At 44.9% G+C, this 14,278-nt stretch overlaps 1 protein-coding gene across 3 annotated transcripts in view; it reads left to right on the top strand.

Moving 5' to 3' along the window:
* LOC144495584 (ras-related protein Rab-31-like) overlaps window positions 1-14,278 on the top strand; it is an 89,210-nt gene that overhangs the window by 19,262 nt on the left and 55,670 nt on the right. The gene's annotated exons all lie outside the window — the stretch shown is intronic.

Genomic DNA, 14,278 nt, shown 5'->3' with positions numbered 1-14,278 from the left:
AATGCTTTCTATGTGCATCTGTAAAAGTTGGTGAGAGTCGTAGCTGACATGCCAAATTTCCTTAGTCTTCTGAGAAAGTAGAGGCGTTGGTGGGCTTTCTTAACTATAGTGTCGGCACGGGAGGACCAGGACAGGTTGTTGGTGATCTGGTGATTCTTTCCTCCCAGGGGCATGGGAAACTTTATAATTGAACAGCTCTGCCTATCTTTTGCATGGATAGTAAGACCATAAGATATAGGAGCAGAATTAGGCCATTCAGCCCATCGAGTCGGCTCCGCCATTCAATCATGGCTGATAAGTTTCTCAACCCAATTCTCCCACCTTTTCCCTGTAACTGTTGATCCCCTACCAGTCAAGAACCTAGCTATCTCTGTCTTAAATGACCTGACCTCCATAGCCCTCTCTGGTAAAGGGATGATACTGTGTGACTTTGCTCCTGGTGTATGAATTCACAACAGAGGACACATGGATCTCGCAATCAAGCTGAGAATTTCATGTTGCTAATTCATTGTGGTTCGGATTGAGCAACCAAAAATAAACGTACATTTTCTTTTGTGGGCTTGCGGTCACATTTTAAGTGGTCGCACAATTCAGGAGAGGCCTAAACAAAAGCAGAAAATGCTGGAAAATTTCAGCAGGTCTGACAGCACCTGTGGAGGGAGAAATAGAGCCAACGTTTCGAGTCTGGATGACTCCTTCGTCGGAGAGGCCTAGTTTGTTGTTTATGCTGCTTGATCATATTAAACAAGCGCTATACACTCCCAGTGAGGGCATGAACCAGATTAGCATATTTAAATTGCTATTAAAATATGCAGTTTCAGGCTTTAGCCGTATTCACCCAGCGCCTGGGATTCTCCGACCCACTGGCACAACAGAAAACCAACGGGAATCACAACTGGTCTCCACAAATGGAAGCTCTGTTGTGTTCATGTATTCATACATTCACCGCAAGTACCATCTCGAGTCCCCAGCACAGGAAATGGGCAGGAGAAGAAGCAGCCATGTCAGAGAACATACACCTGTGGGCGGCACGGTAGCGCAGTGGTTAGCACTGCTGCTTCACAGCTCCAGGGTTCCGGGTTCGATTCCCGGCTCGGGTCACTGTCTGTGTGGAGTTTGCACATTCTCCTCGTGTCTGCGTGGGTTTCCTCCGGGTGCTCCGGTTTCCTCCCACAGTCCAAAGATGTGCGGGTTAGGTGGATTGGCCAGGTTAAAAAAAAAATTGCCCCTTAGAGTCCTGGGATGCGTAGGTTAGAGGGATTAGCGGGTAAAATATGTGGGGATAGGGCCTGGGTGGGATTGTGGTCGGTGCAGACTCGATGGGCCGAATGGCCGCCTCCTGCACTGTAGGGTTTCTATGATTTCTATGATTTCTATGATAAAGCTCCAATGCTTTTTAATCCTCCATGCTACCCAGCATTGTTCTCCAATGTACAACATAAAAATTGGAGACAAGGACGATGAACGGTGCTGCTAGCCACCTGGCAGGAAGAAATTTGCGGAGGAAAGTTGAGAAAAAGAAAATATAGAAAGGACAAAGAACTTTTTTGCATGTTCTCCAGTCCTGATTCCTGGGATGGCAGGGCTGTCATATGAGGAGAGACTAAGTCGGTTAGAATTATATTCACTGGAGTTTAGAAGAGTGGGAGGGGATCTCATAACTTATAAAATTCTAACAGAGTTAGACAGGGTAGAATCAGAAAGAATGTTCCCAATGGTCGGAGAGTCAAGAACTAGTTAAGTTTATTTCTTAGTCACAAGTAGATTTATATTTACTGTGAAAATCCCCTAATCACCACACTCCGGCACCTGTTCGGATACATTGAGGGAGAATTTAGCATGGCCAATGCACCCAACCAGCGCATCTTTTGTATTGTGGGAGGAAACTGGAGCATCCAGAGGAAATCCATGCAGACATGGGGAGAACGTGCAAACTCCGTACAGACAGTGGCCCGAGCCGGGAATCGAACTTGGGTCCCTGGCACTGTGAGGCAGCAGTGCTAACCTCTGTGCCACCGTGACACCACAAGGGGTCACAGTTTAAGGATAAGGGGTACACCTTTTAGAACTGAGGTGAGGAGAAATTTCTTCACTGAGAGAGTGGTGAATGTGTGGAATGCACCGCTACAGAAAGTAGTTGAGGCCAAAACATTGTGATTTCAAGAAGACATTAGATATAGCTCTTCAGAACTAGGAGCAGGAGTAGGTCATCTGGCCCCTCGAGCCTGCTCCGCCATTCAATAAGATCATGGCTGATCTTTTTGTGGACTCAGCTCCACTTACCCGCCCGCTCACCATAACCCTTAATTCCTTTACTGTTCAAAAATTTATCTATCCTTGCCTTACAAAAATTCAATGAGGGAGCCTCAACTGCTTCACTGGGCAGGGAATTCCACAGATTCATGACCCTTTGGGTGGAGAAATTCCTCCTCAACTCAGTCCCGAATCTGCTCCCTCTTATTTTGAGGCCATGCCCCTCTTGGGGCTAAAGGGATCAAGGGAAAGGGGTGGAAGGGGATATCTGGATATTGAAATTTGATCAATATTAAATGGCGGAGAAGACTCGAAGGGCTGAATGGCCTACTCCTGCTTTTAGTTTCTAAATTTCTATGACCTAACGGGCTAAGTGGATATGAGTAATGATAACCTACTGCAGGGCACTTATAGAGCTGGGTGTGTTGAATGTGCAGATGATGCTTAGGTTGTTGCCTTGTGTGAAAGAAAAATCAAGGTAACTGCTGGAAACACGTTGTGAAGTGAGTGTACAGGAAACCTCCATTAGTTAGAAAAAGGTGGGAGTTTTCGGTATCGTGGGAAATGTGGAGTGATGGAGCTTCTATCCTGAATATTTTGGCTATTTTGTGCAGCCAAACAAAATAGCTGAAGATATTAGGGTGCCCACATTTTGCTGAAGCCTTTAGTGATTGCAGAGCACTTTAGATTCCACAAAAGAAACCAAGAGGGGGAGTCAATTGTGCAATTTGTGGCTGAGCTGAAAAGACTTGCAGAATATTGAGAGATTGGAGATGTGCTGAATGATTCAATTTGGGACAGATTTGTCTGCGGTCTGCGCAGTGAGGCAATACAGAAAAGTTTACTAACTGAGAGTGACCTTACACTGAAAATGGCCATGGAAATTGCTGGTTCGATGGAATTGGCTGCAAAGGATGCTCAGCAATTGAGTTTGTGTACTGGATACACAATGTTGTGTTTGATGGAGAATTAGCGAGCATGAAAGATAAACTGAAAATAAAAGCAGGAAGTCGAGCAAAATGTTTGGATGCAAATTCTGTACCATATGCTAATAGGTGGAAGCTGACTTGAAATGGCTTGTGGAGATGGGTATCTTGGCATCTGTCAGCATCAGTGAATGGGCCACGCCAATAGTCATCAAGATGGATGGATCTGCAAGGATTTGTGGAGACTTCAAGGTCACCATTAATCCAGTATTACGTGTGGAACAGTAGCCATTACCCCACATCAACGACTTATTTGTGGCATTGGCAGCAAGCCATCATTTTAGCAAAATTGACCTGAGCCAGGCTTACTTACAGATGAATATGGACAAGAAGTCACAGGAACTTTTGACAATCGTGACCGATAAACGCTTGTTTCGATACCGAAGATTGCCGCTTGGTATTCTCTCAGCTCCTGCATTGTTTCAAAGAGCAATAGATGTGTTTCTGAGTGGATTGAGCGGAGTCCAGTGTTATCTGGGTGCCATCATAGTCACTGGAAGAGACAAAGAGGAACGTCTTTGGAATTTGGATGCCACTCACTAGGGATTGGAAGAGTTTGGTCTGAGAGTCCACAAGGACAAGTGCGTTTTTCCAATCCTCGGAGTATCTGGGTCATGTGATTGATGCCTTGGGCCTTCAGAGATCTCCGTTAAAGTCAAGGCGATTACAGAGGCACCTGGACCTCCATAATAATCAGTTATATTCCTCCCTAGGATTGTTGACCTATTACAGAAGATTTGTCCCAAACTTGAAAACTATTCTGAAAACATTACATAACCTCTTCTGTCAGAGGAAGAAGTGGAAGTGGTCATCGGATCAGTGCAATAATGCCTTTGTATAAGCCTAATAAGCGTTACTTAAATCTGAAGTTCTTATGAAGTTTAATCCTACTCTACCCCTACAGTTAACTTCTGATGCATCCCCTCATGGTGTAGGAGTGGTGGTCTCCCACATCATGCCATTGAGTGAAGAAAGACCCATTGCTTTTGCATCTTGAACCTTGATCAAGGCTGAAAGTAACTATGCCCAGATTGAAAAGGAATTCCGTCAGTTTCTGTATGGGAGAGAGTTTATAGTGTTGATGGACCATCATCCATTCACTATCATTTTTGGACCACACACAGGAGTTCCATCACCAGCAACAAGTAGAATGCAAAATAGGCATTGCTTTTGTCTGCACATACTTGGACCATTATGTATCAACAATCAAATCTACATGGTAATGCAGATGGACTTTCTAGATTACTGCTGCCAAGTAGTTTGTGAAACTGCTCAATCTTTTACTCAAACAAATAGACAACACACTTGTCACTTCTGGGCAAGTGAGAAAGCACAGTCAGAGTGACCTGATGCTCTAAGAAGTGATGAATCTGGTACTACGAGGGAAAACTTCAGAACTAACATCTAACTTGAAACCGTACTGCTTCAGGATGTTGGGTCAGTGCAGTCAGGACGTCTTCTTTGGGGGCTCACGGTGATCATTCCTCCGTCATTGAGAAGCGGGTGTTAGAGAAGCTACATGAGGGCCGTTGCAGAGTCGTACACATGAAGAAAGTAGCCAGGAGTTATTTCTGGTGACCTGGACTGGATGTAGAAATTGAAGAGAAAACTGGAACATGTTCTTGTGGGGAGGTAAGAAACCTGCCACCCTTAGCACTGCTGCATCCGTGGGAATGGCCTGCAGAGACTTGGCAGTGCGTGCACGTGGATTTTGCAGGATCTTTTTGAAGGACATATATTCTTAGTAATAGTGGATGCGCATTCAAAGAGGTCAGAGGTCACTGTGGTGAAATCTACTTCATCGGAGAAAACTGTTAAGGAGCCAAGAGAAATATTTATTTGGTTTTGATTCCCTGAACGACTGAGTAGAACAATAAGTGATAACAGGTCTCAATTTGTCTCAAAAGTTTCTTACAAGTGAATGACATTCAACATATTAAGTCCAAACTGCATCACCCTGCTACTAATGGATTCGCAGAATGTTTCATCCAAACCATGTAACAAACATGGAACAAGGTTTGCTAATCAAACGTTTTAACAAATTCCTACTAGGAATATCACACACTGAATGACCAAGACCTCTCCTGCGTTAATAATGATGAAGAGACAACTGTGTTTGCCAATCGGCCTGTTGAAATCTCCAAAAACAGAAGAAATAGTGCAACAGCAAGGACAAATGGAATGGTGGCAAAGCAAAGCATCGAGTTTTCCATCAAGGGCAAGGAGGTTAGCGAGGAATCTCTCCACAGGAGAGAAATAGGTTCCAGCCCCAATCCTTGCACAGACTGGACCTGTCTCTTATATACCAGAGATGACATTATCTGGAGGAGACGTGCAGAGCAGTTGTTGGCTGGGAGAACAGGTCCACTGGAATGGGAACCTGCTGAGAATCCAGATTCGAGCATACAAAGTCCTGACCTGAACCTTCCTAAAACCCCATCACCAACGCACACATTTTACTGTTACCATTTAAAATTTGCAAAAAATATTAAAGCTATTTCTTTTTTTTGGACTAATTAGTATCCCATTGTTGCTTTTTATAGTTATCACTGGATTTTCACTGTTCCTGGATGTTGTGCAAGACAAACAGTTCTGATCTGACGTACTTAATTCGATCTATTGTGTGTCTTTGAGCATTAATATCAAATGAAGAAATAATTGTGTTATTCTATCCCAGTGGGTCATCTTACTTGACTTCACTAAGATGCTCTCTGACTTCTCCCGAGCTTTGATGCTGTCTTTTGTGGCCTGACTGTCACAAAGCATTCTGTTTCACAAAGCGTGTGCTGTTACCTATATCTCTGGCGGTAACTTTGCCCCTGTGCAATTGTGTGAAATGGGGGATAGAGCATCAGCTGACAGTTTAGTGGCTGTCCCGATTGTTTTTATTTGCACTGAGGTTACTGGAAATGAAAATTGGGAGAGTGACAATCGATTTGTTAACATCCATTTTCCACTCGTAAATTTTACCTCTGCTGTGTTGAACGCTTGCTGTTTACAACAGGCAGGGAAAGTCGCTTCGAGCTGCTGCCAAGTACCTTAGATCAGTATCTTATAAGGACTCAGATGGCCTTTCTGCCTATTGAGCCTGTTCAATCGTTCAATTAAATAATGGCTGATTTGTGTATTAACACTGTATATCCCAGCTTGGTTCCATAAGCCTGAATATGCTTGCCTAACCACAGGCTAGCTTCTGAAGGGAGAGTTTTCCAGATTTTCAATACCCCTTGTGTAAAGAAATGCTTCATGACACCACCCTGAACAGCCTAGCTCAAATTTTAAGGCTATGTCCCTTGTTCTGAACTCCCACACCAGAGGAAATCACTTCTCTCTATCTATCCTACCGACCCCTTTAATCATCTTAAACATTTCAATTAAATCACCCCTTCATCCCCTATTTTCAACGGAATACAAACATAGTCTATACAGCCTGTTGTTATAATTTAACCCTTTAACGTCAGTATCATTCTGATGAATCTGCATTGCAACCTCACTGCAGGTTATGATGTTTTCCCTGCTGGTGTTGTGTCCGCATCTTGATCCGGTACTCCTGATGAGGTGTAGCTAGAATCAGAGAATCGTACAGCACACCAAAGACTCTTTGGCCCATCGGGTCTGCGCTGACGCATTAGAAACACCTGAACTCCCACCGAATCCCATCTGCCAGGCCCATGGCCCTGAATGTTAAGCTGCGCCAAGTGCTCATCCAGATAGTTTTTCAGGGATGTGAGGCAACCCGCCTCTACCACCCTCCCAGGCAGGGCATTCCAGGCCATCACCACCCTCTGGGTAAAATTTTTCCTCAAATCCCCCCTAAATCTCCTGCCCCTCACCTTGAAGCTATGTCCCCTCATGACTGACCCTTCAACTAAGGGAACAGCTGTTCCTTATCCACTCCGTCCATGCCCCTCATAATCTTGTACACCTCGATCAGGTCGGCCCCTCAGTCTTCTCTGCTCCAATGAAAACAACCCAAGCCGATCCAGCCTCTGTTCATAACTTAAATGTTCCACCCCAGGCAGCATCCTGGTGAATCTCCTCTGCACCCCCTCCAGTGCAATCACATCCTAACTCGAGCTCTGTACAGTTGAAACATAATTTCCATCCCGTAGTAATACAGCTCCATTCAGATAAAGGCCAATCTTTTATTGGCTATTTTAATTACCTTTTCCTGTTCACTTGCTTATAGTGATTTCCGAAAGTGGTCTGCTAAATTTCCTCCATGATTCCTACTTTCTGGTCATTTAGAAACGAACTTCCCAGCACACTGAGTGTGACGTTGCCTGCGGTTACCGGCCTCGCCTCGCCTGGTACGGATCGTGCCAATCCTGGAAAATAGCGTGCGGGCCTAAAAACTGGTCTCGCGCCCGGCGCCAAATGGTTTGCAACCATCCCGGCCCCTCGCTACTGGCACAAACTGGATCTTGCCCAGAAAAGGTGCAAAGCCGATTAGCAAATCTAAAGTAGCATTTAAATATGCTTGGCCTGTCCAACACGGCATTCTCCCAGCTCCCTGGATATTCCGATCCTCGGGCATGACACAAGACTGGCAAGAATCACTGCTGGCCTCCACTAGGGAAGACCAGGCACGATGACCATGCCAGGGGGGCTTGGAGGCCATTGAAGCCCCGGGTGGTCGGGGACATGGCTGGGCAGTACCCATCTGGCAGTCGTGTGCCAGGGGCAGTGCCAGGGGGCTGGTGCCTAAGTGGGGATTTGTGGGGGCGTTGGGGCCTGAGGGAGGGGGTTTCGGACCACGCCTGACAAACCGGCCTGGATCGCTCCGGTTCTCTCGCCGTTGTGACACTTAGTCATTTTTTGGAAAACTTCTGCCCATGATTATTCATCACTGGGACAATCTAATATATTGATTCTTATTTCCAGCAACATAATAAAACTGGCTCATTAGTGTCTGAAATATTTATTCAAGAATTTGCAAATCCATGAGGCTTTAAAATTTCTTTCAACTCGATTGCTTCTATTGAAAAATGGAGTGATGAAAAATAAATGCCAAAGCTAGCGGTTTCCTGAGTGGTGTTCCCCATAGCTGGCTGTGTGGCAGCTAATTAACTCCTGGCACGAGAGGAGGGCTGTCAGGTGAATGATTTTCCAGAAGACTGAGAGGTGATGTCATTGAAACATGTGATCCTCAGGGAGTTTGACAAGATGAGACAGAGAGGCCATCTCCCAAGGCTGGGGAATCTAGAACCAGGGGCCTTTTCTTGTGATGAGGGGTCAGCTATTAGGATTGAGTTGAGGAGAAAGTTTTTCATCCAGTTGCCGAAAATCCATCCTCGTTTGTGGCTGGGATTCTCCGGTGCCGCTGAAAGTTTTGGCTGGCATGCCAAATTCTCCATTCTCACTGGACGGGCACGGAGGAGATCGGAGAATCCCGCCCAATGTTGTGAATTTTTGGAATTATCTCAGAGGTGTGGATGTTCAGTCAACGCCTATGTCCAAGGCCAAGGTTTGTGGACTTCAAGGAATCAAGAGATTGGGAAAGTGGGTGGGAAAGTTGGTTTGAGTTGAGAGGAGTCTTGCTGAATTACAAAGCAGGTTTTAGCAGCGGTGTGAGCTAATCCTGCTCTTATTCCTTATCTTTTCTCAGTTGGCAGACTCCAGCCAAATGGGCGGCACATTGGCACAGTGGTTAGCACTGCTGCCTCAGAGCACCAGGGACCCGGGTCCGATTCTCAGCTCGGGTCACTATCTGTGCAGAGTCTGCACGTTCTCCCTGTGTTTGCGTGGGTTTCCTCCCACAGTCCAAAAGACGTGCTGGTTAGGTGCGTTGGCCAAGCTAAATTCTCCCTCAGTGTACCCGAACAGGTGCTGGAGTGTGGCGACCAGGGGATTTTCACAATAACTTCATTGCAGTGTTAATGTAAGCCTACTTGTGACACTAATAAATAAAGTTTAAATTTGGAAGTTTCTTCTTGGGCCAAAAATCTGGAAGACATTGGTATTGCTCCACATTCCTGGCCCCCAACACCCTTTGTGTCCTCAGCATTTATTGTCCTACAATGTGTTCTTGCCAGTGCATTATAACAACTTGTCTTTGCTGCAAGTACTTCATTGTTCTTGACGTGTTCCATGGCTACTCCCAGGTCTCTTTCTAAATCACCATTCTAAATCTAAACCTGTTTCTTCATTTCATACTGATGGAGTGCAGTTCAGCTTCGGTTAACAGGTAGCAAGTAACATTTGAGCCACGCAAGTGCCAGGCGATGACCGTTTCCACCTTGAGAGAATCTGAGCATCTGCCCATGACATTCAATGGCATTAGAATGGTGAATTTCCCACTTTCAAATGTGATGGAATACTCTCCACTTGCCTGGATGAATGTGGCTCAGTTAACACTCGAGTATCCAGCACAAAGCAGTCACTTGATGGGCACCCTAAACATTCACTCCCTCCGCCAGCGATGCACAGTGGCAGCAGTGTGTACCATCTACAACATGCAGTAGCTCACCAAGGCTCCTTCAACCTCAACTTGCAAATCTGTGACCTCTACCACCTCAAAGAACATGGACAGCAGAGCGTCCTGATTTGGAACTATATTGTGCCGTTCCTTCGTGTTTTAAAATTCGTTCTTGGGATGGGGCAGCCACTGGCAAGGCCACCGTATGTTGGCCCATCCCAAATTGCCCTTGAATTGAACAATTTGCTAGAGTTACATGTAGGCCAGACCAGGTGTGGACAATCGATTTCCTTACCTAACGGACATTCATGAACCAGATTGGTTTTTACAACAATCGACAATTTTTAATTCCAGATTTTTAAAATTAAAGTCAACTTTCGCCATCAGCATTCAAAGCCAGTCCCCAGATCATTTACCCTGGGTCTCTAGATTACTAGTCCAGTGACAATACCACGATGCAGTCATCTCCTGAGAGATCAGAGTCCTTGATCTCCCTTCCCAGGAGGCCTCTGAGGGTATCTGCTCCAGATGAACTGTAGTGTCACAGAGTCATAGTTCAAGAACGTACAACCAACGTCTCAAAGGCAATTCGAGATGGGCAACAAATTCTGGACCAACCCATATATCACAGAAGAAGAAAAAGTTAATTAAATTAATTATATTTTGCATTTGTCAGTCCAAATTTTCATTTTACACTTTGGCAATATCCCAAAGAGTGCCTGAACCCATAGGATCAAACTCTTGCAAGATGTTACTCTCTTTAGAAGAGGAAAACTGTTGAGTGAAGTAAGTTGACATTCAATGGTGTAACCATCACCAAATCCCCCACTGTCAACATCTTTGGGGTTACCATTGACCAGAAACTTAACTGGACTCACCACATTAACACAGTGACTACAAGAGCAGGACAGAGGTAGGAATACTGTGGCAAGTAACTCCTGACTCCCCAAAGCCTTGCCACCATTTACAAAGCACAAGTCAGGAGTGTGATGGAATACTCCCCATTTGCCTGGATGGGTACAGCTCCAATCACGCTCAAAGCTTGACACCATCCAGGACAAAGCAGCCCGCTTGATTGACACCACATCGACAAACATTCACTCCTTCCACCACCGCGCTCAGTAGCAGCAGCATATATTATCTACAAGATGTACTATAGCAATTCACCAAAGATACTTAAACAGCACCTTCCAACCCATGACCGCTTACATATAGAAGGACAAGGGCAGCAGATTCATGGGAAGACCACCATCTGCAAGTTCCCCTCCAAGCCACTCGCCATCCTGACTTGGAAATATATCACAGTAAGAAGTCTCACAACACCAGGTTAAAGTCCAACAGGTTTATTTGGTAGCAAATACCATAAGCTTTCGGAGCGCTGCCCCTTCGTCATTTAGAAATATATCGCCATTCCTTCACAGTCCTTGGGTCAAAATCCTGGAATTTCCTCCCTAACGGCATTGTGGATCAACCCACAGAACATGGACTGCAGCGATTCAAGAAGGCAGCTCACCACCACCTTCTCAAGGGGCAACTAGGGATGGGCAATAAATGCTTCTGACGCAGATGACCACAAGAGAATTTTGTTCAGTATTTTTTCGAATAAAACCGGATATAAAAGAGCAATCACATCAATGGGCTGCCCCTTTGTTACACTTAAAAGCACAGAATGCAAATTCAATTCTTAATTCAGAAAGAAATCAAGAGCTTCTGCTTTATATAGTTCCCTTCCTAACCTCAGAATGTCCCAAAAGACCTTCACAGAAACTGAAACATTTGCATTCCTCAATCATTATTTTACATCATGGTAGACAAAAAAATCCATCTTGAAATGCACTCACTGTTATGGGGAAAACATACATACAGTTTGCATACAGCCAGAAATAGCATTGAAATTTAACACCAGATCGACTATATTTTAGCGATGTTGGTTGAGGGATTCATGACGGCCAGGACGCGAAACAAACTCCCTTGTTCAAAGTGCTGTGATGTAATTTTTGTCTACCGTAATTTAAAATAATGATTGTGGAAGATATAAATAGTAGGCTGGAAAATCAGCAATCCTGAGGGTTTGAGAATAGAACTCGCAAGGCAGACTGGGGAAAAATATTCATAGAATCGTAGAATCCCTACAGTGTAGAAGAGGCCATTCAACCCATCACATCTGCACTGACAACAATCCTACCTAGACCCTATCCCTGTAAACCACCCCCCCTCCCACATATTTACCCTGCTAATCCCGCTAACCTACGCATCCCGGGACACTAAGGTGCAATTTAGCATAGCCAATGCACCTAACCCGTACATCTTTGGACTGTGGGAGGAAACCGGAGCAGCTGGAGGAAACCCACACGGATACGGGGAGAATGTGCAAACTCCACACAGACAGTGACCCAAGCCGGGAATCGAATCCAGGTACCTGGAGCTTTGAGGCAGCAGTGCTAACCACTGTGCTGCCCCATATTGATATATTGAGATATTATGTTGATAAGATATGAGATCAAACTGCAATGGGAAATACTTCAAATGGTGGTCAAGTGATTCAGCACAAAGATATTTTAAAAATAACAAATGATAGCCAATAATATAACATCATAGATGAAAGAAGACATAGGGTTGAATGGAGACTGAAGGAAAAGGCTAAAGTACACGGACAATAAAGCAGAAGATGACCGATATGAGGAGTGAGGAAAGAAGTAAAATAAAACAATTGAGAAAGCACAGAGGAAGCATGAAATTAGTTTGTCAAAGCAGATGAATCTTCTGGCCAATCACGCCCTGTCGCCACTGCCAGTGAGGATGGAGAACTTGGCGCTCAGCCAAATCTCTGATCACTGCCACAGGACCAGAGAATCCCACCGGCTGGAAAACTCTCCCCATGGAATTCTATGGACACATATGTAAGGAAAGATGAATCAGGATGTGGATAGGGCCACTAAAGAATGCCCGAGAAGAACTCCGAGGAACTCACGTCAGTGGAAAAACAACAGAAAGATTGATTGTACTTTGCCTCGGTAGTTATCTGCCAGACTATCATGGTGATCTTGACACGAGACAAGAGAACACCATTCTTGGAAAGACATTTAAGCTGGAGAGCAGCGAGATAATTGGTAAACCAGTCAAATTTAGAGTGACTTAGATCCTTGTTCCAAACGGATTGCTTCCACACACATTTTAAATAAAAGTTCAGCAAGAGGTATCAGAGGCACTATTACACCCCTTCGGGGTGGCACAGTGGTTAGCACTGCTGCCTCACAGTGCCAGGGACCTGGGTTCAATTCCCGGCTTGGGTCACTGTCTGTGTGGAGTTTGCACGTTCTCCCCGTGTCTGCGTGGGTTTCCTCCGGGCGCTCCGGTTTCCTCCCACAGTCCAAAGATGTGTGGGTTAGGTTGATTGGCCATGCTAAATTGCCCCTTAGTGTCAGGGGGACTAGCTAGAGTAAAATGCATGGGGTTATGTGGATAGGGGTTATGGGGATAGAGCCTGGGTGGGATTGTGGTCAGTGCAGACTCGATGGGCTGAATGGCCTCCTTCTGCACTGTAGGGATTTTATGATGATTCTGTGATGTATAAACATTGAAGTTTAGGGAATGGTGCCCGAGCACTTGCTAACGTGGTTCCTCTAAAACGGAAAATAGGGCAAGTCCAGGGAATTACAACTAGTTTGCTTCACATCGGTGGCAGGAATGTGTCAGCCTTATTTTTTTATCATATACCAAGCTTCAGATCCAACTGTGCATGGTGATATAATAAGACGAGGGCTGCATGGTGGCACAGTGGTTAGCCCTGCTACCTCACAGTACCAGGATTCAATTCCCAGCTTTGGTCACTGTCTGTGTGGAGTCTGCACGTTCTCCCCGTGTCTGCGTGGGTTTCCTCCGGGTGCTCCGGTTTCCTCCCACAGTCCAGAAGACGTGTTGGTTAGGTGCATTGGCCATCCTAAATTCTCCCTCAGTGTATCCGAACAGGTTCTGGAGTGTGGTGACGAGAGGATTTTCACAGTAACTTCATTGCAGTGTTAATGTAAGTTTACTTGTGACCAATAAATAAACTTAAAACTAGAATTGGTCAACATTACAATTTTATTCAAATGTATTGGTCATCGGAGTCAGAATGAAAGGAAGGTTGTCTGTTTTATTGTGGTTTTATGTTGTTCTCATGGCTTCATGGTTAGCTGCTAAACAAAATGTTGAAGGAACTGCTCTTTAATAACTGGCATAAATTATGATCTTCCCCTAGTCAGTTTTGCAGTGTTTTGATGCTTTTTAACAGGGCTCTGAGGTTGGCTTTGACCATGCTTGTTTTGATTTATTGGCCAATGTGATGTCTCCACAGTGAAGGTGGCAAATGGCTCCCACTCCAAACCAAAAAACTTGCCAGATGAACTTGTGATCCTAAATCAATAACAAAACATGCTTCATAGTTGCGAACCTTTTTAAATCTTAGTTTTAATGCTGGCCTATTTATCCACCAGCGTGTACAAGCTTTTGACTTTGTGGTCCATTTAATGCAAACTATGGATCTTTATGGAATGCATAAAGTTTGGAAACGTAGAAACGAGAAGCAGGAATAGGCCATTCAGCCCTTCGAGCCTGCTCTGCCATTCATCTTTAAGTCAAT

Source organism: Mustelus asterias, chromosome 7 (genome assembly GCF_964213995.1).
Source record: "Mustelus asterias chromosome 7, sMusAst1.hap1.1, whole genome shotgun sequence".
Classification (NCBI taxonomy): Eukaryota; Metazoa; Chordata; class Chondrichthyes; order Carcharhiniformes; family Triakidae; genus Mustelus; species Mustelus asterias.
The sequence above is the reverse complement of the archived record's forward strand: the minus strand, read 5'-3'. Positions and strand labels throughout refer to the sequence as shown.